Here is a 26,848-nt window from a genome sequence, read left to right as displayed (position 1 = left end):
CTCAAGTCGTTGTATTCGAATTTACGAATATTCTCTTGTATTTGATAATTTCTAAGAGGATCGATTGAAAAAAAATAATTGATTTCTCTACAAGAATCTTGTATTTATTATATAACTACGTCACTTATACATCGATCATTGTAAAATTATAATAACAGTCATAATATCGGTTACAAACGATTACATAAAATCCATAGCATAAAATTCTTTCCTCTACTTTCAATATAAACTCTAAAAATCATTGTCACGTATTGCATAACCATCGATCATTTTCGTAATTTACTTGCAAAAGATTTAAAAAATTTGTAAATATTATCAGAGCTTGAAAAATACACGAACCAAGTTTTGGAATTGGGAGAACGACCGAAAAAATAAAAAAAATTTAAATTACCCTGCATCCGAACTGGTCGAAGTGAGCACCGGTCGAATTGGCATGGAATGCCCGTTGTAGTACAGACGGGGTTCGGTTTCAACTTGCACGTGACCGAACTTGAGGCACAATAAAGCGTTGCGGCGTGGATTTTAACCGCATTTTCAAGCTCATACACACTGATTTATCGAGCCTCTCTAACCCCGCGATATTGGTTGTACGGCACCTCGGGGAATCTCTTGAAACTTCCCGGTGCCTAATCTACGTATCAACCCGGTGCGATCCTCCCCAAAGGTCCGTTAAATTGATTGTTCCACGGTTCAATGCGCGCGAAGCCCGAAATTTCTTCGAGTCCGCGCTCTTAATTTATTACACCACATGTATATATATATACGTATATGTATAAATGTACGGTTAGAAAAAAGCCAAAGGCAATTTCGCCTAATCAATGAACTCGGGACGATTTAAGTATAGAGTCACGCGCCGGAATTACGTACGTTTTATTGTATTCTCAGAATTTTTTTTACACGCGTGCGTCACGTGTTCAATTACGTATATTACTAATTCTAGTTTAAGCATATCGTTTGGAATAATTATGTGCAAATATTTATAACGCTTCGTAGGTACAATTAGGTGTGTATTATTTTGACATCAATTAAATCGCATTTAAATCAACACTCGTCGATTATAAAGCCAGCGAAGCGCCTACACTTTGTATTAATTTTCATTAATCCGGCTTCAATTATTCAATTCGTAGAATTATAGGATAAATTTGAATGTAAACGATGTGAAAGATCGCTTTAATACTGAAAAATCTGACAAGTATAATATGCGAAGCGTGCGAGGGGGAAGAAAAATGGAAAACGAGCTTTTGAAATTGATCAGAGATTTAGTAAGACAGATATTTCGGTCACTAAGCCGAAGGCGACAGATACTGGCTATAGATATACTCAAATGTAGCTTGTAGAATCCTCTAGATATGTATGCGTGTGTGTGTGTGTGTGTGTGTGTGTGTGTGTGTGTGTCCAAACTCTGAATACGGTTTAGCTGGCGCGTAGGCAGGCGTGAGCTGATCGTTGAGCCGGAAACATGTGGAATGACCCGGGTTATTCCCAGGTGAAATACCAGACGTTGGATCTTGAATGCCAAACAGTGTTTATCAACGTGACATATAATATGAGCGTAGAGTGACGCCTGCTTCGTGCCGACGACGTGCATTGACACCCAGAAACTATCCGCTGGGTGTGGCGATTGCTAAATTAATTGCGCACAACTGTACGAGAAGCACTGTAATGAGAAAGAATAGTAACGGATACTAGACTTTACGGTGACAGCTAGAAAACTAATTTTCATTTTATACCTGGAACTATATTTTTCGATTGTGGTAAAAAATGAAAATAGTTAAGGACTGAAAAATGAAATCAACTGCCGGTATTGTAATTATTCTTCCATGTGCTACAAAAATGTGTTTCGTCCATTGAAAATAGTGTACAGTTTCCATTTTTCAATTTTTTGAAAGGTCCCAGGTCCAAATTCTGGATAGTCGAAAATCATATAAACCATTGTGTTGAATTTCATCAGATTTTTAATAATCCGACTTAGTTACTAAAAATTGTCCAAGTAAATCGGAGCATTTGTCTAGGAAAATTTTGAGAAAACATTTGAAGTTGAAACCATACGAGATGTTTACTTTTTGAAATTCTGAATTTTGATCATTGATCGAAATTTTGACACGAAAGCTTCGAATTGGTTGCAGTTTTAAATTTTTCTTTCAATTTTTTTCTTTTTCTTCCGCATTGGCCGAGTCGCATCAGAGTTTTCTTTTCGGAAATAAATAGTTGCCTAAAAATTTTCACATTCACAAATAACGAGAATAGCGGGTGTTTCATTTGTTTATTTTAAGAAACAAGAAACCTGATACAACGTGCGGACAAAGCTCTTTATTTGCACAGTTAAAACGTGTAACAAAGAGTTATAAAAAGCGTAATGAATATACTCTAAAAATAAATAACCGTATAACGTACGAAGAGATCCGCGAAGCTTGAAACAAGCATCTGAAATTAGACGGAGAGGATCGTCGTCGACGGGTTTTAGACGGTTGCTTATAGAAGTCGTCGTCTCCGTCGTCGTCTTGGCTCCACCGGCCTCCTGAAGTCTTGATGGATAGTTTTTCATCGGGCTGACCTCACGCGAAATTGTCACTGGATAAATGTTGCCCACGCGGGTGAATTTCTCGGATCGAAAGCTCGCTCTCCAGGGGCTTTCTCGAAACGGGAATTTCATTGCTTGTACTCACTCTTGTGATCGACACTCGACGTCGCAAGCTCCCCTCCATGTTTGCAATAACAAATTCACCCAACGAGCTTTCATGTTATCCTGATAATGTATCCCGCTGTTCGAACCTCTGCCACTTCCGGCAGGCGTCTTTTAACGGCGTCCCGACGCCCCTCGGCGTTTGTTATACGTGTCGTCCTCTCCTAACCTCCGGACAATCACACCCTCGGCCAATCGAAACCGGAAGTATTATCACGGAATCACCTCAAGCACCGTCACCTTCAACGACAACTTGTTGCGTCCTCTCAACGCTTCGCTAGCCTCCTGACGGGCTCTCGACGTCGAAAGCTCAGCGTTCTTGACTCGAATTTTATGTTCTCCGGGTACGGCGTCGCGACGCTTGTCGACCGCGAGCCCCGAAGGTTGGGACCGACAAGTGGAGCGGAAGCTTTTTACTACAGTCGGAGAATCGTGGGGGGAGCTTGCGGTCTCTTTCATTCAACATCGGTACAAACAAAAGTCGTCATTAGGTTTCGAAGGTTGTAATCATTCTAGAAATTCAGTGAATACCGGTGTTTGAAATTTCGTGTAAAATCCTTGAAGGATCAAAACATTGTTGCAAGCTCTCTGATATTGTCTAATAGTAAGTCGTATTATTGAGCTTTATAAAGACTTACGAAGACCACGAAATTCTTCAAATTTTATGTCGTTTCGCGAAGACTTTAGAATTTTATATTATACTGTGTATCTACACGAAGTCTCTGCAATTATGTGAAGTTTTATCAAACCCCATAATGTCTAATAAAATTCTATAATAAGGGTACCAAAGCACCTGAGCTCTACGGAATCTATGTATTCTGAAAACACAGTTCTTGGGAGCGAAGTAACCTTCGATATTGATGAAAAAACAATCCTGCTGTCATATTTTCGCTTCTAAAGATACTTTTTAAAAATATTTACGTCCGAGTTAAAGTTGAACGAGTTATTCATTTTCGATTCGCCTACCAAACGACCCGCTACAAAGCCGTGCTTTCCTGATACGGCGTCGCGACGCTGACCGACCACGAGTCTCGGGAGAATTCGGGTTTCTTCCATCCTTTTAATACGTGCAGCCTCCCTCAGACGGGTTCTAGCTTCGCGGTTGAACAGAGGGATGGAAAAGCTCTTGCGAGAGTGAAAGCTTCCTGGGACGGCTGCTTTCCTGGTCGGAAGTCGCGATGCTCGTCGACCGCGAGCTCCAAACGTCCTGTCGACCTTAATGTAATTTCCTCGCTCATTCATGCCGAGCTTAAACCGGTGACGAGGCGTCGCGACGCGGTTCCAACCCCTCGCCCGAATCGGAGAAGCTAGGGGATGAAATCCGGGGCCATCCAACACTTGCACCTGATGAAACCCTAGTTCTTCGTCTCGGCTCCAACCGACCCTCAGTTTCGGAGGGTCGTGGGCGTCGCTACCCCAATGAATGAACCGCAACCCCTTGTTTCATCGATTCTTCGCGGTGTCGAAGCTTCTTGAAAGCTCCTTACACTCTTGAGCATCCATGTTATCCTGGTGCGGCATCCCGATGCTCGTCGACCGCGAACGCTCAAGGGTATCCCTCTCCGTCTCATCGGATTCGAAAGGGTGAGAAGGGAAAAACGATTTTCGTATCAAAGGTGGGGGCATCGAATTTTATTTGAATTAGTACAATTTTGAAGATAATAAAGAGAAATACGGCTCATCAATTTTAGCTACTGATCCTAGAAAACTATTTTCGAAAACTATTCGATTGTATAAAACACTGCAGCAACCCTTCCAAGTTTTACAAAAATTGCAGTGCCCAAATCGTGCCACACATGTTACAAACTTCAATTTTTAGCTTTGAAATTAAATATCTTTTTATGTAGCATTTTTTGGTGTCTCAATCTTACGTTTTTTTCCCGAATGATATTTGGAATCCTTATGAAACACGGAATACGAGCGTTGTTTTATAGCGATACCTTACACTATTCAGAAACATTTTTTCCATTCAAAACAAGCCCTCACAATGTGAAATCGAATTCACCGTAAATAATAAACAAACACTCTAACCGAACTGGCTAACTTGATCAATCAATTAACCTGATGTTGTTCGATCTTCGGAAAATGAGTATAGCTGTAAAAATTTCCCGTGCAACTATACAAAATAAAAGAATTATTCAAAGAAGAAAAGATGTTCTACTTCAACTTTTTATCATACCTGTCATGAAGTAGAAGAGAAAATGCGCCGATCACGGTAATAAACTATTCTTGATCAGCAGCTAGCTTGGGTGTAAAAAAAAGCGGAAAGATCATTTTTCAAATCCTCGTCATTCCCTCTCCCCTCGCTACTTTTCCTGCAACGAAAACAAAGCTTTCTCTAAATTTGGCCGACGTCCAGAAAAGTTTTCGTATCTGCACTCCTCCGTATTACGAGGCCGACTGCGCATTGCAGTAGTAAAACCCAGCGAGTTCAGGCGAGACGGGAATCATGGAGAAGAAAGTGAGCGCGAGGCGGTGATCGAAACCGTTCTGGGTCGGCCTGCGGAGGCATGATATCCTAGTTGAACGTCGCGACGCTCGTCGACCGCGAGTCCTCGGAGCTTTCCGAGGGTTGGCGACCCTCGGGAATTGATTAAGTTTTTACGTGTAACGAATACCGGGGAAAAGTATCGTCTCGACTATTTCGTACACCTGTTTTCCTAATAACTCACCTTCCAAGAAAAGCTCGTCGGGGTTCGGTGGGCTAATAAACATGAAGAACCGGTGCTTGTCGAGGATTTTAAACTGGTAATCTACCTTTTATCGAGCTTTTTGTTGTTTTTTTTCGTCCACTGCATGGAATTTCACGACGACTTTGATAAACGCTGTTGTACGCTAATTTTTTTTTTCTTTTTTTTTTTTATCTTATGTTCAGTTTCTTTCAATATTTTTGAACTGTACTGAGCTTTTCTTGTACCAATCAAACAATACCCGAAGAAATAGAAATTCGTCACTGGAGATTGACGATCGTTTTTTTTTCACGAAAATTACTTATCAATAATCCTCCAACGGTCGATAACTTGAAAATGTTAAGATCGTTTTTTACGTCAGAACTGAGCTTTTTTTATTATCCACAGAACATGGCGCAGATATAACTTTATAAAAGAGTTGAATTGTAACGTTGCGCAACGTAGAACGTTGGTCAAGTATGGATCTTGATTACATATATGAAACGTCACAATTAAGCTCTCTCATCAAATCCTGTCTGCGTTATATATATATATATATATATATATATATATATATATATATATATATATATATATATATATATATATATATATATATATATATATATATATATATATGCATACAGTTGTGTACGAATTCAAATTTCTCAATCTTACGAGAGATTTTAAGGGGGTATTCTAGTGTAGAAATTTGAAAAAATCGATTTTTTTTTTTTTTATATTTTCAAAGCTTAACCTTTCAAGAATGTGTCCTTAAAAGGACAAGTCAAAATTTCAATTATTTTCAGAGATATAGCTATTTTAGTGACACGTCTTCAATACTGGCTCGGCTGGAACGAATTTTACTCGAAACTTTAAACGCGTTTTTCTCAAAACTACATTTTTCAAAACGGTTGACATGATTTCTCAAGTTCTATTGAACCGATTTACTTGAAATTTGGTGAGAATCTTCTCAATACATGTCTCTATCGCACGAACTATTATTATAACGAAATAATAATTTTTACTATTTTTAAAAAATTCAGAAACGTCCAAAAAAGTCAAAAAAAACGTATTATTTTTTCGGACAGCCGTAATTTGGCAAAAAAAATTTTTTTTCGACTTTTTTTTAGTTGGTACGATAGCTGCATTTATGTAGATTAATAATCTTTTTTTTTTTTTTTTCTGATTTTGAAAATGCTTGCAATCGTGACAACATTGGCGCGCCATTTTTTTTGTACCCCCCACTTCAACAACTCATAGCACTTTCAATTTTGTATTTTTTGACTTGTTTTTTTTTTTTTTGTAATCGTGAAATAATAATAAACGCCTGATAAAAAAATGGATGGTAAAAATATTTTTTGTTTTTTGTTTATAGCACTTCAAAAAACACCTCAAATTCATGCCTCTACACTAGAATACCACCTTAAGACGAGTACAGTGAAACATGGTGTCGAAAATTGCAATGTTAAACAGTTGAACTTTTCGTGAAGAGCTTTTCTCGCCACATACATCAGACAATATACGTTGTAAATTTTTTTTACTTCGACACGTGTCAACAGCTTATCCCAACGGTGTTTATCGCTGGGTAAAAAAAAAGTGTCGCGCGTGTGCGTGAGGTTGAGAATATCTGATTGTGAGCACACACGCATGCTCGTCGAACGGCGATTGCGGGGAGGCGAGGCGATCGGGCGACGCCTGCGCGTGGGGCGTCGAATCTATTTTCATCCCCGTCCGTTGTGTGGAAAATCTATAATTAAGCGTACGGCTTCGCTGTGGAACCTATACGGAGGGGGCGTCGCGACGCCGGAGACTTTCTGCGAGTCGTTATTCCCTGTTAACATTCTCCGTCAAAACGACGCTTGACGTCGGTCTCGTCAAGGTGACGTTGGCAATCTTCTCACCGGGTATTGTTTTCCTGGGCGTTAAGGACGCCGAGGCGCGGCCTCTGCGCTCTTGCCAATATCGCTCGGATCGAATCCAAGAACCTCGACGCGTCCCGACGCTCCTTATCCTCCTCGATCTTCTGAACTCCTGTACCTTCAACCCGTCAGTCGTTCCCGTTCGACTGACGGCCGCAGCTTTTTCACGTGTCAAGGGACCGGTCATTATACTCTGTCGACTGATGGTGCCCGGGTCTGGCGTCGCGACGCTAGGGCGCCGCAGTGGTTGCATAGGGGCGGGTCCTGGTCACGATTCACCCGCGGGATTGTCTCCCTCCGCTATAATTATCGACTCTTAAACGGCCGACGACCTCGAACCGAATTCAATCCAGTCGTCGGATAATCGTTGCTTTTTTACACTGTTGCTCGTTACAACTGGTATAAATATTTATCGAAAACGCAGAAAATTATTCACCTTCGCATGCAGCTTTTTCAAATGGTTGAGAGATGAAAAAGAATCGATGTTCACGGAAGGGGTTTGAGTAGGTTTATAAAAATTAATTATACAGTAATTAGAAGCCGTATATGATTGTTATACTTATTATCAGATTTCCTTGAAAATTTATATTTCGGTGTACGAAATTAGTTGTATAGATAAAAGAAAAACTTATTTCAAAACAAACTCATCGGCCTTTTCGATTATTTGTGTGTGAAAAATGGAAAGCCAGCGAATTTCGCTGGTAAAAAAAAAAAAACGAATCAAAGTGATTCGAGGCAAAGATCAAATCCGTTGTTCAATGTTAATTAATTATCAGTTTCCATTTCTGATGGTGTAACTCCCTTTTGTAACTGGTTCTCAAAATTTTTCATTCTCTTGTCAATAATAAGCTTAACTTTGTTATACTCTGCGACATGTATTTCGCAAATACAGTTTCCGAAACTCTGAAATTTGCAAATCTACTCTATCAAAATCCGCGCCAATATTCAACATCTATATTCATAAAATAAAAAATTGAATTCGAGATTCCGAAGAAAAGCAAATCTCCAAGCCAAAAATTCTTTTACATTTGTTTGAAACCTAAAGATTTCACCTGAAAATAAAAAAAAATTCGTCACACAAGCTACTTAAACTCAACAAATTTTGTACTAAAAATGAATCAAAATTTATTTCAAATCAAGTAAATCTTCTTTTCAAATTGCAAGCCATTATTTGATAGGCTCGTATTTGAATACCAGGTTCGATCTGACTAGGCTGAAGAGAAACTGTCATAAATCTAAGTAGTCAAGGCGATTGTTGGTCAGACGATTCCTCAAACCGCGCGCGCCTCGCGCGGAGCTTTCCTATCAGCACCGAATCGCCGCGCAGCTTTTCCCGTAATCAAACCTCCGCCTCGCGGCTGTTACCCGGTGAAAAAAGCCCGCTGTGGGCGAGCCGCGACACGCGGTGAGCGACAGGTGGGCCAGCCGTCATCGGAGAAGACACGGATGGCCCAGGTTCGAGGCGTCGCGACGCCTGGAAATTCGAAAGCTCTTCCTGCGGTCGCACCTGTTTGCGTCGCGTCGAGGTCGCAGGTCGACAGACGTCGGGACGCCGGACCAGGCGCGTAGGAATCGACGGCGGGCGTCGCGGCGCCACGCAAGCGACGGTCCTGAAGTTGGTAAGTCGAAACGGAAAGTGGACGCTTATCGAAAGCCCGTCAGGGCTTGCCAGGGGGCGTCGCGACGCCTCGAAACACGCCTTATCCGATCACCCTTCCATCCGGAAAAGATCCCTCGCGTCCGACGGAAATTACGGCACTCCGTCACCGTCGGAACTGCCGACTAGGCGAACATGACTTCTGGGAAACTCGTTCGCCGCTTCTTCTTGACCTCGTGAAAGCTCTGCTGTTCGCTTTGATTTTTTGCCAGAGCTTGCGCAGCAGGGAAATTGAATTATAAAATTCTGAAAACCATTGCATCATTCCATTTCAAACTACTCGAAGAAAACTGAAAATTTCTAATCATTGTGTCAAATTAGATGAACTTAGAAAGGTTCGTGGAAACGTATCGTAGCTCAAGTTCTTCGGTAAATATTTTATTTCCCTTATTGTCATATTCTATCTTGAATTTAGCGAATTACACAAACTACACTGACAATGAGACAAAATTAGAACAAACTACGTTTTAAATATTATTTTACTGAGGTGACAAACCGGATTCATACTTGATAAAATTTGTCAAATTATATACACTCTGCCCAACTTACACTTGCACAATACTTGCAGTTTTACTTTTTTCTTTTTTTTCTTTTTATACGATTTGATACTAACTCAAAAGTCTTTGTAAAAAAAACGTGGATTTACGGAAAATGGTGAAAAAAAAATTGACAAAGCTTTATTATAAAATTAAAATCTGTTCAAGAAACAGTAATATTTCAACTCTAATAAAAATTTCAAATCACCGGTAAAAAAAAAAAAAATGTAATCTTTGAATTTGGAGAGTATTTTAAACGCTGTAGAGTTTTAGACTCTAAGAGAGTCTGAACGGGTACTGACCGTTACTACTGACAAGAGTATATTTGACGCCTAAGCGCGAGTCGGGTTAGGTACTGATTTTCTTCTACTACTGGAATTTCGGGCATGCGCACTCAGTTTGTAAACAGTCGAAAATAATTTTGCAAATTAATTTCTTTGTTAATTTAGAAAAAACGTACTCATTTGCTGTAATACCAGGATAACAGATCGCTGCTGCTGCTGTTGCTGCCTTCATGGAAATGCAGACTGTATGTAGAGGAACGTGCGTGTGCGCAAAGCGTGTATGAAAGCGCAGAGAGTATTGATCATATTTGATTAGATGAAATTTATTAAAAATTAGCCTCGAGAAATTTAAAAAAAAAAAATCAACGTATGCGGTAATGGAAAAAATAGATAAACTCCACTTCTCCGCGTACCTACAATTTAATTACTCTAAATTTTCAGATATGTATTCCGTATTTGAAACGGCGATAGAATTTCAAACAAGAAAATTAATTGAAACGAGCTTATTTTACGAAAATTGTTACTATAAACCTGCGCAAAATTCTAAAGAAAAATAGTAAATACATATTACTTTCGAATCAAAATTTATGGTGTGTGTTTCATCATCCAATTGAACTTTTCGTTTATATATTTAATACCGACTATAATGATCGTATATTGCAGGTAATTTGGACAATTAAATTGAAATTCACTTTGTATGTGGAATAAATTTACTATATTGAAAAATCTTGATAATTTTAACAGTTTTTAATGTATAACTTTACTTAGTGTCGAACCTTATTACAAATCGAGCGAAGACCTAGTTTTTTTGTATTTTGTTGGTTTGATTTTCAAATCACCATATCGATTTTCAGATCTTATTCGATAGAAAACTAAAAATTACCAATTATTAAATAAGTTCAAAATTTTTAGCCGATTACCTAAATTACTAAATAATGAAAAATGAAATTAAATTTATTTTTCGTCACTATTACGAGCAATTCAAACGGGTACAGGGGTAAAATATATAAGAATCAAAAAACAGACTTTTCCATATTCCGACTTACATGACTCGTAAAAATTTTATGATAAAATATATTTTTCACGTTATTGAAAATCACGTGTCGTGTCCCTTCCATTTTACAAATATTACTAAATCCCTAGGATATTATATGTATAAATTTTTACCTCCATTCTACCTACATTCCAAGTTTCACACTGCGTTGGTGTAAAATATCACACAATTCGATTATCTCAAAGTCACTCTTGCGATACGTAATTTCCTCAAAATAAAAAAAAAAAACAAATCTTTCGCGAACCTAAAAGTTGGAACTTTTTTCGGAAATCAAGCTTTGGACTCAAGAATTGCGCTCAGGGTACTTGGAGGGGGGGGGGGGGGGGGGGAGCTACGCCCACGGAGGAGTTGCGCGAAGCCGTTGAGCGTCGCGACGCCAACCAGGAAAGCATCGGTTTCGGCGAGTCGTCGGCGCCGCGGGGCGGATCATGAAGTCTTGATAAAGCGCAAGGTCGTTTGGCCGCTTCACGCGGACCTTCGTCGACGGTTTCGTCGGAAAGGCGAAGAAACGACGCCGAGCATCGGACAGTCCGGAGGAGGGTGAACGTCGCGACGCCTGATCAGGGAGTCAGGCGGTTCAGGCGATGGCGGAAACGGCGGTCGAACGGCGTCGCGGCGCCGACCCAGGACAGCAGCATTAACGCGTCGACGGAAACGTCTCGTGCTATTCAAAGGGTTAATTAGTAATGTAGCTTAGAAAGGCGGGTCAATTTTGGGAATTTGTATTTCAAAGACTGACCGATGAATCCGATTGGGAATTTTTTTTTTGGTCAAAAGCTCGTGGATCGAGCTTTATTTGCATATATTTTTATTCGAATCCATTGACAGAAAGCATTGTCATCGACGATAACGTCAAACATTTCGTTTGGTGAAATTTTTGGCGGTGCTCACGGTATCTCGAAAACGGCATCATCGATTTTCTTTTAATATGGCGACAATAATTTTCCACAGTCTGCCATCCTTTGGTGTTTTACTTTCTTGTTCATGTTTTTAACGGAATGCCGACCGTTTGAAATTGAAGTTCAGCTTTTCGTAAAAAATGTACTATGTTTTTTTTATTTAATTAGCCAACGGAATGCAACAGTTGAAAAAAGTCGGATCGTGGCAAAGAAGGTAAACGATCCAAAAACACTATCTCCAAGTTCGAAGTAAATCGCTTCAGCCATATTTGAGATACCGTGAAAGCAGATACCGCAAAAAATATCATCGTAAAGAATGGTTGACGTCTTCGTCGATATAGCAACGCTGTAAATTGAGGCCCATGAAAAAGATGCACGAATAAACGAATTGATCCGTTTAATTTTCAATAAAACAAACCCCAATCGAATAGAGCGACGGAGTGTCGAGTTATGACGAATCCCGAAATTCACTCACTTCTCTTCTTTACTGAGCCGTCTATTCGTATTTCGTACATACCACCAGCTTAACGGTGCGCTCCGGATTCCCGGGGAGTCGAACTCGGCGAGCGACGGTCTCGAGGGCGTCGCGACGCCCCCGATTAAAGCCAAACAGCGACCATCTGAGCCCCACGCCGTCTCCCCGACGTCTGCACGAACGTTTTTCCGTCTGCTTCTGGGGGTGCGGTTGGTTTTGGGCGGATCCCGTGATCAGGGCGTCAGGAGGCGACGCTGACGAGCAACAGGTCGTCGCGACGGCCCTGACGTCGACCTACGAATCGTCGAGCTTTATCAGGCGCTCAGGAAACTCGGCGACTGTTACGGGACGCTTAAGAAAGTTGAGGTTAGAAGTAGGGGCGCATAAACTGGCGAAGACGACGACAACGGCTGAGCTTTCCTTGGGCGAGACTTGGATGGAAAAGCTGAGCAAAGGGGAGGAGGAACAAACGGTTTTAAACGAGGAAAGAAAATTCGTGGAGGGAGGGTTGAAAATAATTGCGATCAACGCACCTTTATAAGTTGAATTTATTTAATACAGAATCGACGAAGATTAGAAAATTTCTAATTATAGGTACACGTTTAAAGCCGAATAGGCTGGTACGATAATAATTCCGAGATCATTCGATCAAGTGGTCTCTTGTTTTTCAATTCCTGGAATTTTAATACCCTACGTCCAATTTTAGTGAATAATTATATCCGAGTTTTATTTTTAACCGAATTTTACCGAGTTTCATGAAAGTCTTGAAAGCTTTAGGTGGTATAAAATCGTCGAAGCTCGTTGAACTGAACTTCATCTTTGTTGATGAGGTCAAAGCTCGAGTCTCGGGTGTCGTATAATCGAGGTTAAAGCCGCGTCGATTTCTCAAGAAGCAGAATGTCCGATCAGGAAAGCACGCGATTGCCGAAGCGCCGCGACGCCGGTTATACACGTGTATCTGTATAATATTATTTGCTCTTATATAACCGAAATATTCAGATGAAACTGACGATATTCCGCAGTAATGTGGAATTTTCGTAAAAAGTCTATCAAGCTGGTATGAGACGCGGCTGGCGTGCGAACGCCGGTGGGATAGAAAGCTCAAGCTCGGTCGGTCGGCGTCGCGACGCCCAACCAGGAATCCAGAAGCCGAAAGTCTCCGAGGCCGACGGAAAAAGTAAAAGACGTGGCAGTCGACCCGAGTTTTCACGTATTATCGCAATGGAACGAGGGTCGGATTCCGGATCGTAAAAACAGTTTCCGAAACCACACAGAGCACTTAAAGCACGAGAAAGCTCGAAACAGAAAAATTAAACAAATGAAAAAATTGCGAAAGGTTCATATAATTCGCGACAATTCGCGGAATTCTCGGCGGAAAATTCCGAGGATGCAGTTTTTTCGTAACAGGGTGACATATGGGGGTCGTTTGGCTAGGAATTGGCGAATCCACGGATTGAAATTGATCGAAAATTCCGCAGCGACGGCGAGAGATGAACATCGGCTAATCGGCGGACCTTTTCTTAGCTCCGTTGCGGCGAAAGCGTTCCGTCCACCCTTTCCGGAACGGACTCGCAGCCATCTAGAGACGACAGTCGGTATATACAGGGAGCTTTTAGTAAGACAACGTGACATGCGGCTGCTTGCGCGCAGCCCCCGATACCAGGAAAACACATTGGACATTGGTGGAAGTCTCGAGCTTGCGCTCAAGATGTCCGACGAAAAAGCGCGGGGTCGACGAGAATTCATCAGGAGAACAGGAACACTCGTGGGCGTCGCGACGTCACGTCGACGGTTGTGTACAGAAATCCGCTTCGTGACGCAATCTTCGAAGTGATTTCTGCGCAGAAACCGACGTCGGCTTTCCGTCGAGCGCGCGCTGTGATTTGTAAATAGATTGACAGATAGATAGACAGTTAGATAGATAAAAAATTTTATTTACATCAAATATAAATGTCACAACAAAATTTTCAATCATACATATATAGAGGTACCTGCACACTATTAAGTTATATACATTCATTATTTTCGAAACAACGAACTGCAATCCCTTATTCGTAAATACTTAATGCAATGGATGAATCAATTTGACGGAAACTGCAGTTCGATTTCACTATTCCCTTTAATATCGTATAAAATCGTGAATAATTTTGTCATACGTGATCAAGAAGACTTTCTCACTGACAAAAACTTGATATCACTGTAGTTGTACTAGAAAATTATAGCGAAAGGTTATAACCGTTAAAATAAACAACTTTTCAGTGTGTTTATAGTTTTCGATAGCAGGTAAATGTTCATGTAACTGTAACGTTAAATCTGTTTGTGTAGTCTGCTCTAAATTTTTTAAGTTGTATCAACATCAAATCGTATCGTATTAATGACAATAAAGTATAGTGTACGAAAGAATAACCACCCCGTCCGTATACCAGACTTTATTGTTACAGCTTGAAAACTAATTTTCATTTACAACCCAGAGGTAGATTTTGAGTTACAATAAAAAATTGAAGCAGTCGAGAACTCTACGGTAATAATAACGAGAAATTTTTCTCGGTCTCGAAGCCGTGTAACAAGTCGAGGTTTCACGTCGAGAGTCCGGCAGTTAAAGAAGGGCGAGGGAAGAAGTAAGTACGTGCCGGTATCAAGTCGGCCGTATTTAACCGGTGGTAATATCGGCCCTACTACATCGAATCTCAGTAATTGGTGCAGCGAGCTCCGGGTTCGAAGGTCCGTAGCATCGGTTACACTACCGCCAAGATCAAGTCTGGAGAGTGGAGAGTGGATGGCGGATGGTGAAGCCGGTTGAGAAACAGGACGGGAAATTATAATCAAAAAATTAGTCGGAAAGTAACAAGTTTGTGATTGCAGGTTGGTAGCAATGGATAATGATCCTTCCTGCACGCTCCTCCAGCCTTTCTTTCTCTATCTCTATCTATCTCTCTCTCTCTCTTTTACTCGTCTCGATCTCTTTCTCACTTCATATAAGTACTCTTTCCCATCAATGTCCGCAGACTTACGAGATGGTTAGACTGCACACTATGAAAAAACATTCACTCGGGTTTCTGTCCATTTATACGGCGGACTCTTGGTTCCGTGACTTTGAGTATGAAATCCACGAGTATAACGATAAAGACTTTTACCCAATGTGATATTGATATCACATGAATTCGGGTCGCTTTGGACGAATTTAAATGACTTTGTACTAATTGGAACCCAAACTCCCAAACAGTATGGGTACAAGCCCTTGGTTATGGCAAACTGAAGTATGAACCAAAGTGGTTTTTTCAACATATCTTACTTCAATGACAAGTTACACTTGAATCGTGGACAGTAAACATCCCCGACAGACAAACTCCAGCGAATAAAGACTGTCAATTACTTTCGACGACTGTCCCCGCAAACGTTATTCACGGTTAAAAAAGTCACCTATCCCAGTGGTTGATTCACAAATGGGGGAGCGGCAGTAGAGCTTTGATCCAAATGACTTGGAGGTACGTAGAGTACGTCGAGTTCACATATATTTATATCCTTAATGACGTAAACGCGCGCGGTGCAGTCTGGGCTTTTTCTACCCATGGTATAGGAGATATATATCCTTGTTTATCGACCAGTAAGTACCGGCGTTTTCCCTGGCGTGCATGCGGCGGTTGAACCTTATCCTGCGGGATACCGAGATAGGACTTCGTCTCAGCTCGAGCGTCATTATCGGCGCGAGTGCGCGCGGCGTTTAATGGAGATGCCGGTGGGCAATTATAACGTCATTTGCGAACGCGTGTGTTGCGCGTAGATGCCGTCAACCACAGCTTCAGCGTCCAATCTCAGTTCTCTGCTCGAATCTTATCGTTCTTTGCTTCTTTTACTGTTTTTTTTTTTTTTTTGTCGAGGATATACTCTTGCGCTTGCTCTTGTAGCTTTTTCACGATACTCATACGCTTCGTATCGTCTCTCGTACCCTTATCGTTTCCTTTTATTATAACATAGTCGAAACCCTGGGTTATGCCACAGTTCGCTGCACATTTGAAAGATGATTCACTTTCCTCCCTATTCGGTTCGCTTGTCAATGTTTTTTTTTTTTTTTGTTCAAATTGTGAGTATATCTTTGCCCATTCACCCTTGTGAATTTTGTACGAAGCTTGGAGTAGGATAAATAAAACTTGACAGGTTGTATGGAATTTTTGATTTTTCACTATCAAGTAATGTGTGTACAAAGAAACTCTTTCCTGTCAGCTTCTGCAATCCAATGGAGGGTAAAAGGAATGCGAAGTTAATTTGTTCCTCAAGTCAGTAATTCAAAGAGTATAACGACGGGCAGTGCGCGAAACGTACGTGCTGTGTGTAAATTTAAATTCCAATTGAACCTCGCTCCGCGAGTTACGATCCACAGGCACATTATGCATACATACGTACGTACATACGTGCATATATACGTATACCACACGAGACTCTGAACGAAAAATAAATTAAACGAATGCGTAAATAAAACAAGATTCGTGGAAGAACTGGTTTGAATTTTAAATAGGTGCAATTTTACCCCTGCAGGTTGTACAGGGCATTACGCGGTGTTCGACTTGCACGATGCGTTATATGTATACCTATGTGCACAGTGCTGGAATCCGAATGCGATTTCAATCCGGCTTGCCTGCAGCAAGTTTTTCCTGCTCCTCCGAACCCCGTGTTTGATAAGTTTGTTGAAATTTCTGACAATTTATGCAACTCAAACGACGAAAGTCACTAAATTTTATACCTAATTAATTTCGATGTTAAATTTAACATTCCAGCTCGAATTATCGTACTGTTTAAACATTTTTAGTATCGAAGTTAATCGATTTCACGGTGCTTGTCGATAAAAATGAAAACAAAATGTTGCGTCAAGATACTCTTTTCGAAATAAGAAATCTGACAACGTCAACTAAAAATTATACTGAAACGATTAATTAATAGAATAGCTAATTCTATCAACGGCAGTCGAATGAGCAATGATGATTTATTTTATACACTGCACTGAATCTGAATAATAGAATTAAACTAGTGGAAAATCATTTTCATATCTTACAAATTGTTCTCAGGCATCTAATGCAAATGTATAAAATATTCACCGTCAGTAAGACGAAATGAGGCAGAAATATTGCATTGCGGGTCCTGCTGCCTCTCAGCTTCCTCTCTTATATCCACCCTTCGTGGACAGAGTCACGCGCCACGGTCACGTGGTCGAAAGCCAAGGAGAGAAAAAAAGAACAAGGAAGAAAGAGAGAAGTGAAGTTACAAGTACGCGAAAGTGAGGATACATAACGGAGTGCGAAGAACCGATCAGAAAAGATCGGTACGTGCGGGACGCAGCAGCATCGAGTTGCAACGGTTGAGAGCTCGAATCAGACGATAATAATTTCGGATCGTTACGTGACCTCAGGCCGGACCCAAATTGGGGCCTTTTTAGCGCAACACCTCGTCATTAGATAAGTAATAAATCCGAGGTCGGGGTCGAACGGGCTGGAAACGGAGGATACGACGATGATTGCAACGCTCGACGATTTAATACGAGTGATCGTTGTACGTGCGTAGATGCCGACTCTGTGCCTTGTACCTAATGCGCTAGATCGATATTCCGATCCCTCAAACAGAGTCTGGAAAGTTTCGATTAAAGGGGTTGGTTAGCCGAAAATCCGTATTTTTTTTATCAGTCTTATTACGAGATAGTCCGGAGTACTCATAGAATATATTGTTCTAAAAGTAAAAAAATAAAGAAAAGATACGAGAATCATAAACGACAATTTGAATATGAATGTTTTATTTCAAATTGATTGAAAAACTCTTTAAGAATCTGGCAGATTCGTTTGATTTCAGTTTACGATTGTCGTTGATTTTTGCTCAAAAAATTATTTTGTATAAATTCACTGTAATACTGTTTTTTTTTTTCATCATATTGGTGTCATTGAGTCTTTGATACGGATGATTACAATATTCCACCGATATAGATTATGATCAACACACGGCAATATTGAATTTGACTACTGGAAAGAAAACAACAAAAAAAACTCTGTTTCATTGACTGCATAAAAGAGTCTTTTTGATAAAATCGTTCATCACGAAATCGAACAAATCTGCTAAATTTCGACCATTTGGAAGCGATTTGAAACGAAACAACGATATATCTAAGCTTGTGTTTAGAATTTCAGTGTTTTCTATTTATCTGTTTCCGTAACTCACGAGTATAATAATTTGACAAATGTACTCGGCGTACGATAATCTTGTAACAGTAAGAATAATAAGTATCATTTCAAAATATTCACGATATCCAAAGAAAAATTCAACCCCTGGCGAAGTAAGCCAAGGATAATAAAATCCACGATACGAAGTGAAAAGACGCGTTTGATGACCGCGTGAGGATTACACGGTTTCGTTCCATTCGTTTATCCGTGGTTTAAATCCGGTTGTTTTTGTGCGTAACTTGCGGCCCGGTCTTCATTAGGCCGTGTAATATACGTCGATAAAATAAGATTTTCTATATATTAATACCTACTGGGAAACCTGATTGAGTCATTAGACACCGTCGGAAGCCTGGAGCGGCCTCGGCCGTCGTTAATAACGATTTCAAAGGGAGAACCGAAGCTCCTGCGTTTGGCCGCCTGTGTGTAATAAATGTCACATATGCGTTTCAGGGTGCGGGACGCGATGCGCACCGACTCCGTGCCGCGGTTTGAGAAACTAACGAACGATCATTACCATGATGAACGTGTGTATCGTCGTAATCACCTCTGCAGTTACAGTAACGCATCTATACACGATTTTATGCCTTTGTCTCTCAGGTACCTCGTACAGAGTACGTGATTATTAATAATTCAGTAACAAAGTTACCTCGGGTTTCATTCTTACGACGCTTGTATTCACGCAGCGACCAACAATCACGCGTATCCCGTTAATTAACCTTTCCAATTACCAACGCAGCCTCCCTATCGCCTCGTGCACGCATCTACACCAGGATCCGTACCTACCGCTTCATACGAGCGTGACACGTACCTACAACTACGCTTCGTATCATGGTCTTTCGAGACGTTAATTAAGGACGAACCAATTAATTCCCCCCCACCCCTCCTATTTTTCTTCTTCCTTTTACTACCGCAGGTTAGAAAACATTGCGTACAGCGATTCCCTTGGAGAATCTATCCTCTCGTCTTTCTTACTAATTTGCTGCAAATACACAATTAGTTACGCATTTTTACCTCAGTCATTGTATTTTTTTTATACCTGTATTTATGTACTGTACGCATAGATAATAATAATAATAATAACAATAATATTAATATCGTAATACGGTACCGTGGGGCGACAGACAAAATCTCGTTAGTTATTGGGATACGCTTTTATCATTACGTGTACATTTTTACAACTTAACTTGTACATTCTACTCGATAGTTTGTATTTCAATTACTTTTACAAATTTTTTATCCCTCTCGGCTGGAGACAAAATTTTGTTTTTTAATCGTTGAATTATATTTTTCTCTGATTTTATGTGGACGTTATTTATACATGGAACGTGATTAGAATCAGAAAAGCCTGCGTAAAGTATTATTGTAATGCAGGATATGGTTGTTAAGTTTTTCATCTCCGTGTACCGTAAAGTACCAATTCCGAAACTGTTGGATGCAGTACAAACAATGTTGTTTCGGAAAGAATCAAATTCGCGAATTTTAAGGTAAAAAAAAATGAATCATAAAAGTTTGACGAATAATAAACAACACCGTTGGTATATTAAACATGTATAGGTACCAAATTTGCAAATAACTAAAGGGTAATTGATTACCGCGAGAGGAAAGTTCGGTCGATTTCAAATTTGCACAAAGTCCAAACTTTTTTCGAATCATTCCGAAACTGTATCGAGACAAATTTGAACCGTGTATATTTACCCCACGGCACGAAGCATGTGTGATTATTCATTTTGAAATTCGTCGTTCGAGCCAACATACACGAAGTCAAAATACAAAATTCAATCAACCCAGCCGTTGGTAAAAAAATGTTATCCATTATCCGGAGCAATCAAAAATTCCTGTAAAACTGGCTGAAAACACTTGTAACAAAATAAAAAAAAAAAAAAAAAAGAAGACGAATGGAAAAAACAAAAACAATCCACCATCCGAATCCCATGAACCAAACCGTCGCCTCACCTTACCGGAAAAGAAACGGCAATTAGCAATTATCGCACAGCGGCTACCTGCAGTTGCGCCAAATAGAAGAAAACAAAAAATAACGAAAAAAAGAAGCAAAAAAAAAAAAGAATGAGAAGGTTGTAATACCCACACGCGCGCACTGAGAAAGCACCTCTGGTCCCTGCACCGCGTTCGAGGGTGCGCGCGCTTACTCGTGTGCTTAAACTTGTTACTCACGGAGCGCGCATCCAGTGCGCGTTCAGCACGGCGCACCAGCGCCCAGCGCGCAACTAGCGCGCAGCCAGCGCGCAGCGCTCGCTCGCTCAAACCGCGCTGCACGTGTTCAGCGTGCGCGGAGAGCGTGGCGGCATGCACCCCGGTCGCCCGGGGGAATCCCCGCGCCTCCCCCCCGTTCCGTCCGACGCTCGATTCTCGGCTCTCGGCGCACCTGCCGCCGGTTCCCACACTCGACGACCATCGACGACCGCGCGCCGGACGTGACGTCAGGCCTTCGCTCCCAGCTATACGGCAGCTACCTTGTACTTGTAAGCTGGTTTCGTTGTACCCTTTCATGCCCGTCGCTTCGCCCCCGGGGCCCCGGGGCCCCACGTATCGCATGCCTGTGGTGGAGCTCCACGCGAGGCCCTCACACTAGTCACTACCGACTGGTTGGTCCGTCATGCGCGCTCTCTCAGAGCCGGCCCACGTGTCGGCGCGCGCCTATCTGCGCGCAGTTGAGCGCTCCGGGGCTTCTCGTCTACGTCTGACGATCACCTCGCCTTCCTCCTCCCCTGTCGTATTTTCTCTCTTTTATCTGATATCTTCGTGAACGAGGGCACAGCGCGCGGACTCGTTTCTCAACGACTGCCGAGCCGCTTCGGTGATAACCGATACGATTATCCTTATACTTGTATTGTAATATACTTATCTGTTAAATGAGAATCGGTACTGAAGTTGGCATCAGTCGTGACATCGATCACGTTTAGTCTGCCGTGTGTCTCGTTTCGTGATTCAAGTTTACTTGTTTTTTTTTTTTTTTTCTTTTCTTTCTTTCGAATTACGGTACGGTCACCTTCTCGATCGTTACATCGAATAACCACCCTTTCAAAGGGTGATTATTGGATATCCTGTGAAATCTCTGAGCTACGATTAACTTTACCGTACTCGTGATAGATTATTGTTACAGTCATCTGGGTAAAGAATGTCGAATCAACTTGTCAATACCAATCTCTTTTCAGAGATCGGTCAAATTCCCGAGTCATTATTACTGTGAATAGTAATTCAGCATTACCATTTGTTATTGTACAGATTTGGACTCGTTGTCTCGACACGTGACTATTATACGAAAGCTCGAACGAATTGGTACTACAGCAAGTTTGAGTAGAGCCAATCGTTGGTAAAAACTAGAAACAATGGTCACTGATTCATCGATGACTACATCATCCACAGGCTGGTTGAATTATACGTGTATTAATTCGGTTAAATCGACCACATCGATTCAGTGCCGATGAATTTAATTGGATAAAAATAAAATTTCACAACCCATTAATACTTCGGGGTATAAATATCGTTTGCCAGACTCGCTTTAATATACGGCGCCAGTATTAAGGAACAAGTTGGACTGCGGGCTGGATGCGAAAAGGCCAAGTGCCGCTGCCTGACGGGGCCGAAAACGGCAAAACAAGGAATTTACGAAACAATGACGTTTGGTACGTGGCCTGAATTATTGTAGCGAATACCTACGGGTTTCGCGTGCAAATAGCTATTATAACGATGCATGCCGGTGATGATGCGAGGAGGACAAACGGCGGCTCAGCCGAGATGCCCGGGAACCGATCGCAATGATTGATTTTCGGTTAAGCGCATTGGCGCAGCGGAATTGAACGCTGAATTTATGCGCTGTTTTACTCTCTTTTTTACCGCATCAGCGTGATACGTAAGACGGATCGTGTGGAGCGGCATAAGTGATGGACGACTACCTGAAACGCCGCGCGTTCGAACCGCTATCCTTGTCCGATCCACTGATCCTTCGGTCCGTCAATTAAGTGCTGAATTAATCGCTCCTCTTTGGCCTCCCTCGGTTCATTAGCTTCTCACCGATGAGGGGAGGAAGGCGACGAAGAAAATAAACGATCAAAGAAATCGAAGGAAAGATGGGGGAAAATCTCTGATAAGACAATTACCGGTCTCGTCCGATCGACTAACTTCGTGTTTTCTCTATCTCGTGATAAGTAGCGACATTAAATTTAACATACATCGACACCTTATATGCTTAATCCTATGGACAAGTGTATTAAGGAATTGTTACAACGAATCGAAGGTGGAACGAGTTACATTTTTTCATCATACAATTCACTTATAGAATCTCCAAAGTTTTTTCTTTTGTTTTCTTTTTTTTTTTTTTGTTTTCAACACCAGAACTAAGAGACCAGTCAAAACGACTGGTTTTAGAATTTTATTTAAAAATTCATACTTCTTCTTACACGGTAGTTTTAGTGTTAATTTGAAAACAATCGTTCACACGATACAAGTCGGTGTAAACACCAGCTTTGATCGTTTGAACATTATGTGTGGAGAATTTTGAAAGGTTTGAAAAAAAAATGTCATCGATTTTTTGATCCATACATGCCGAATAAGATATGGCAGGGAACTATTTAAGAACGTTCAACTCGAACTTCCGTTCCCGTTATTATAACTTGATACAAAGATATTATTTTGCGGGAAATCCTCCGTCAAAAAATATCGAACGTATTCTCAGATACAGAATAATACATGTACTTTATACTTGAATAGATTCTTTGAACAAAATTCTCAAAGTTACCTACAATGAGAATTTTGCAATATCAGCATCGCACTAAAGTGTAGGTACACAGAGGAGACCGAGGATTAAGCATGACTGAGTTTTGAACGGTTGAAGGTGGTTTTTTTCTCAGCAAGAAAACTCGGGAGATTTATCAGTCCTGAATTACTCTAAAGCCAGTTTTGAATAAAAGCATAATTGGTGTCGATCAAGCTGATTGCTGGATGGGCTACACTAGAGTCCTAGAAAGAGTATAATCATCGTGATCATGCAGTGGCTCTTGATGACTGGCTCTCTCGGCGAGCGTTTCACCGCAACGGTACGTAATAAAATGATATTTTTACGGCGACCGAAACTGGGGGCCTTTTGTCGTGGGTAATGTGACGCATGTGTCGAGGCCCGACGTTCAACGTACGTGTCACAGTTAATCCACGTCGCGTCTAGCCATCCTCGAACGACCGTTTCGGTCGGGATCCGATTGTGAACCACTTTGTAACTGGGCTTAAATTTGTATTGCCGCTTGACGCGCGTTCCCAAACCGCCCTCCTTGTGACTTGTGTCGTGAAAGCGATATTTCTGGCACGTTGTAGGCATTAAAGTGTCTCCTGACCGTCATGCACCGAAATGCTGTCTCGGGAAACGCGTTTGTCGAAGAAATTCACACTTCTTGTAGGTACTTTATTTATAGCCTCACTGCTTCGATGATTATCGTTTGAATTAAACGAATTATGATTAAAAATAACAAAAAAAAAAAGAATAGAAAAATTGTATAGATCAATTTTTCAACAGAGTCGTAGCGGAGTCATTCCGTCAATCTGTTGAAAACACTTCGATTGAGTGAGTAACCGCAAGCACAATTTTTTACGAAAGTTATAATAAGTAGGTACTGAAGAAACTATCGTTGAGCTTCTTTCGATCTCTTGATTCCCAAGGGATTTAATTGTTGTTCACACATGCAACAGTATGTGCATATTTTTCTCATTAAAATTTTTACATAAAACATATCGCGCTAATTTACACATCGTTCGCCTCGGTTCAACCGGGCGTATCCTCGAGACTTGGTTCACACCGAGGGCGGCCAACCGTGTGGAACAAAAATAAGTTATAAAACAACCTTTAATACGAATCGTACGAGTGTGTGTTTGTGCGCAATGCTCGGGTAGAATGTATGTAAATCTAGTCCAGGGGAACAAACCGTGCTTTGTTGCTTATTTTGTATATTCTATTTTAGTCTCGACTATCTTTGTTCGAAATCATAGTCCGTGATCATGATTTACTGAACAGAATTCAGCAAAAGATATCTACAGGGATTATAAAATTGTCTAGACAAGTGGAGGAGATGAAAGAAAAATTTACATGTCAATGTTTTTTTTTTTTTCGATAATTATATTTTCATTCCATTGAACTGTCGCAGGAATTTTTATTTTTATTTATTTTCTTTTTTCTACATTGTAGACGTATAATCTCATTTCTCACGGTAGGAAGGAAAATTTGAGAAACTCGTTGCGTTCGGTAATTTGTCACGATTCTTTCTCCTCCTTTCGAACTCTCGGTTAACGTTTGTTTCGTTAAAATTTGCTACCAAGTCGGAATGTGTTGAATATTTCTTGAAAACGTTCGACAAGTTTCAAAGTCGGAATTAAAATTGTCACGAAGCCGAATTTCTCGCACGTTCGGCAATTTGTAGAGGTGAAAAATTGTTGAAAGGTTTTAAAAAATTGAGAGGAAAGATGTCTTTGCGTTATGATTTTTTACTCGGTACATCGCCGGCAATTCCGGTCGCGTAATCGATGGACGCTTGGGTGGAATTCGGTGGAAGGAGAAGTTGAAGAGCGGCAAAAAGAGGGGAGAAAAAAGGCTGGAACTATCAGAGGCAGAACGTGCAGCCGATCACGCGGTTAAAGGAAGGTCCGCGAGGCGTGGATAACGAAATTTTCCGGTGCGGGTAAGGAAGAGAGGAAAGTAAAAACTTAAACCAAGAGAGCCGTGGGGGGAAAAAAAATTTTGTTGGCTTAGGGATAAAAGTTGTTGGTTCTTCGATTCCTGGGAGGTCAACACCGACGCAACCTCTTCTTCCTGCGGCTCGCTTTTTGCCCGTGTTTGACTTCGATTACCTTCGCCTTTTCTTACGGAGACCTGATCCCAGCGATGCTCTCGCCGCGGAAGATCCTTCGAAATTATACATGCCCGCGAAACGTCCTTTCGTACTCAGCTTCTCCGGTTCTTGGAATCGAAAGAAATCGTTTCGATGGGTTATGTCCACGTCCACGGTTTTTGCCGCGATATTTCTGTCCTCCTTTAATTTTCTTCTCTATTTTTTGCAGCCTCAACTTTAACGTACAGTCACGCAATTTATATGCATCGAGAAGCGTGCTCTCTAACCATGTTACCGATGAGTCGAAAAACGATTTTTACTTTCACGTTCAACTTCATACATTGTATGTGTTGTAATTCACGGATTATCGTGGAATAAACTTGAAATGGTCAAGGCAGAGTTTTTCCTAATTCCTGAAAGTGAAATCGGCTTTCCGGTTGTGAATGTTTATCCAAGGGTGAACATTCGCCCTCGATCAGGGAAGTCATGAATTTATCAGATGGAAATCGTAATGTTAATTTCAAAGAATGTTGAATGACCGAAACACCTTTTCTTTGGAACAACGAGGAGTTACTCGAGACAGGTGAAATTACTGAAAATCACATGATTATAGCCTTGAAAATCATGGCAATCGCCATGTAATCGTCTCGCGGATTTTAATTCATATCAACGTTATATTCATTTCGATCCTATACATCACGTGCTTTAATCGATTCCCAACAGTCAACCAAACGACTTCCTTCGATTTCCTATCCTTCCAAATGATTTCCAGTGATTCACATTGATTTCTTACGATTCTCTTCAATCCCGATGTCACCAAAAATCTCTTTTAACGTTGAAAAACGTCAAGAAATCGGTAAAACCATTAAAACCGAATGAGAAATCACTCGGATACTCGCCGTAAATACAAAATCAATAAAAATCGCATTACAAGACGCGTCAAGTATCGCTAAAAACAAACGTCCACGATTACTTGCCATCAATAATTCAATCACCAAGCAAACCTTCGCTGCAAAGTGTTCACCTCAGATCTTCCTTAGTTGCTAAATTAACCGCAATAGAGGAGGGCGACGGCGAGCGACTAGTAATTAAAGTAGTCAAACGTTATTCTAACGACAATATCACGTGTGCGCGCAATGCGCGTTGGGTCGGTGCGCCGTTTTCTTGCGTGCACAGGCGCTAAGAGAGAGAGAGAGAGAGAGAGAAACAGAGAGAGAGCGATCAGGCGGCATTCATTCGTAATTCACGGTGCGTCGTTACGCCCGACGTCCGCGACGGCGCGCGCTACGTGGGTCCCCCGTGTTCCCGTCAGCGGCTCGTGGTGGGAAAGGGTGGAGAGGGGCGCGGGGGAAGGGGGTGGGGGGTGGGGGGGGGGGGGGGAGATGCACGCAGCAGCACGAGCCATGGGAACCGGTGGTGTGAAGGCATGTGGTGGATTGCCGGTGCAGAGGCGACGCCGCGCGTCGATCGCTCAGCTCGTATCGCGCTGGCGCGCGCGCCCCCAGGAGTCGAGGCCGTTGGAGGACGGTACGCGTCGCGCATATTCCCGCGACTACGACGACGACGATATCTATCTTGTATACACCTACCTGTACTACCTACGTTGACGGAAATCGTGGACGTGAATTTTTTTTTTTTT

General features: G+C 41.4%; 1 protein-coding gene across 4 annotated transcripts in view; it reads left to right on the top strand.

Moving 5' to 3' along the window:
- The window catches only part of LOC124210655 (tubulin monoglutamylase TTLL4-like), a 101,497-nt gene that overhangs the window by 56,420 nt on the left and 18,229 nt on the right, over positions 1 to 26,848 (top strand). The window contains exon 1 of one of the 4 annotated variants that reach the window (XM_069137980.1): positions 5,119 to 5,431. The exons of the other annotated variants lie outside the window; for them this stretch is intronic. The gene's annotated coding sequence lies outside the window, so the exon portion shown is untranslated. Of the gene's footprint in view, positions 1 to 5,118; positions 5,432 to 26,848 lie in introns of those variants that run through there. 4 annotated transcript variants of the gene reach the window in all.

This window comes from Neodiprion pinetum, chromosome 1, assembly GCF_021155775.2.
Source record: "Neodiprion pinetum isolate iyNeoPine1 chromosome 1, iyNeoPine1.2, whole genome shotgun sequence".
Classification (NCBI taxonomy): Eukaryota; Metazoa; Arthropoda; class Insecta; order Hymenoptera; family Diprionidae; genus Neodiprion; species Neodiprion pinetum.
The sequence above is the reverse complement of the archived record's forward strand: the minus strand, read 5'-3'. Positions and strand labels throughout refer to the sequence as shown.